Genomic DNA, 2,766 nt, shown 5'->3' with positions numbered 1-2,766 from the left:
AACTTTTTTTTTTTTTTTTAAACTAAAAGCAAGTACATTTTATACAATAAAATGGTGTTTTGTGTTTGCAGCATTTTCTCTTTTTTAAAAAAAGAAAAGCATTACAACGCGAATATGAAACTTTTAGTTATCCATTTCAAATGTCAAGAAAGAGTAACTGGAATGAAAGACAAATCTATTTTTAGTCAGGAACAAAGAAGAAACACACTACCATTTCAAGCAATGCCAAAGTTTTTACTGTGTTACGTTTCAGGTGTGTTCAATGAAGTGTTAAAAGATTTAGCTTAAAAATGCTCAGAACTTTCTGGACAACCTAATACGTGTGTATGTATCTTTATGTTCGTCAGAACTTTCTGGACAACTTAATACGTGTGTATGTATCTTTATGTTTGTGTTTGTCTCACACCACCACTTGACAATCAGTGTTGGTTTATTTACGTCCCTGTAACTTTGCCGTTCATCAAAAGAGACCAGTAAAATAAGTATGAAAATTTAAAAATAACTCCTTGGACCAATTTGTTCGACTAAGTTCCTCAAGGCAGTACCCCAGCATGGCCACAGTCCACTGACTGAAAAAAGGCAAAAGATAAAAACTGTGTCTGTGCAATTAATAATCTTTTGTATAACATGCACAAGGCCTGAAATTTTGTGGGATAGGGCTTGTTGATTACATTGAAACCAGTACCCAACTGGTATTTATTGACCCTGTGAAAGGTAAAGCCGACTAGGATAATATTTGAACTCAGAACATAATCATGGGTGAAATACCACTAAGCATATTATTTGGCATGCTAATGGTTTTTTCCAACTCTCCACCTTCTGCAATTAATAATGAAACCAAAAGCAATCTAGGAAAATACAAAACTAGCCTCAGCTATCCCAAGTAAGAGAAATGAATATATAAACGCTTTAAAAAAATCACTTTATAAAAGTCATTATTAAAGATAGTAGCAAGGTAGCAAGCTGGCAGAATTGTTAGCACACTGGGTACAGTGCTTAGCAGCATTTCATCCATCTTTGCATTCTAAAATCAAATTCCACTGAGGTAGACTTTACCTTTCTTCCTTTTGGGGTTGATAAATTAAGTACCAGTGTTTCACTGGGATCGATGTAATCTACTAATCCCTTCCCCACAAAATTTGGACCTTGTGCTTTTAGTAGAAAGGACTTATTATTCAATAGTTTTATTTTTATAACGTGCTTTCACTTCACTACCGAGCGCAGCTCTGTGTGCCTTGGGTATGTGCTGTGGTTTGCTGTGATGCTCTTATGGTTACTGTATTGAAAGTGTTTTGGGTAGGATGTGTGCAGTGCCCAATAGTGCAATTTTCTGTATGTTATATATATTTGTAAGTCCTGGTGTTTTCGTTATGTATTTGTCTGAATATTTTTTTATTATACCTAAGGCACCTACCATGATAGGAATTGTTTCTGTTTTTAGATTCCACATTCGAGTTACCTCTATTTCCAGGTTATTATTATTATTATTATTATTATTATTATTATTATTATTATTATTATTATTGAGGTGGCAATCTGACAGGTTCATTAGCTCACTGGACAAAATGCTTAGCAGCATTTCTTCCAGCTCTTTATGTTCTGAGCTCAAACCTCATTAAGATCAACTTTGCCTTTCTTCCTTTCAGGACCAATAAAATGAAGTACCAGTCTAGAACTGGGAAGCAATGTAATGCCTCTAAAATTGTTGGCTTTGTGCCAAAATTAGAATTATTTCAGGCATTTCTTTTCAATTAGCCTAATTTGTTAAGTTATTACATTAGCATCATGAAAAAGAAAACATTTCTTAAAAAAATATATATATTTGAAAATAATTGCATATTGAAATATTGAAAACTCATTTTAAAATACACATAAATATACATACATATATATATATGGATGACTGTATAAACACTCCCTTATCAGCCAGTATGTACGTCTGTTACCTGTTGTTGCTGTTTAACATCAGATCAGCTTTGATCCAAGGTGGTCAATCATTGCCATCTAGTCTCTTATTCGAACATAGTATATCTAGGACTACATCGTTTTATGTGCCTTTCTTAATTGAAGACATCAAAGAGTGATTTGAAGATTTGGCTACTATCTCTAGCAAATTGGACAACTGAGTACAGGCTATTTTATTGTCATATGCTTGTCTGTTACTTGTTGTTGATGTTTAACCCTAGGTCAATCCTAATCCAGAAGACCTCTTATTCAAACATAGTATATTTAGGACTATATTGCTTGATGTGTTCTTGATTTTAAGACAGGTGAAGGTATTTGAAAGATGATTTGGCTAGTTCCTCTAGTAAACTGAATGGCTAAATACAGGTTACATTCTATTGGTCACTATGTATGTCTGTTATCCATTGATGCTGTTGAATCCTTTCATCAATCTTTATCCAGGAAACCTAAGACAAAGGCTTACTGTGACATTTTAATTCAGACATGTTTGTTTCATTTCCATAGAATAGCATAGCTCAAAATGTTAAAGACTTCTTCCAATTTTCCAAACACCAACCTAATACACCTTGTTTGTTGTTCTTTTAACTTGTATTCATGTTTTTTTTTATTTTTTTACCATATATCTAAGACTACATTGTTTAACCCAGGGGTTTTCAAACTGTGGTTCGTAGACCACAGGGGGTCCGCAAGGACAAGACAGGGGGTCCATGGACAGCAAATACTTTTTATGGGCAATTTGATTTTATATATGTTTTTTAATCAAAATCTTTTAATTGACAATAAACCTATTTGTTAAATACT

Source organism: Octopus bimaculoides, chromosome 26 (genome assembly GCF_001194135.2).
Source record: "Octopus bimaculoides isolate UCB-OBI-ISO-001 chromosome 26, ASM119413v2, whole genome shotgun sequence".
NCBI classification, from domain to species: domain Eukaryota; kingdom Metazoa; phylum Mollusca; class Cephalopoda; order Octopoda; family Octopodidae; genus Octopus; species Octopus bimaculoides.
Note: the sequence above shows the minus strand (reverse complement) of the source record.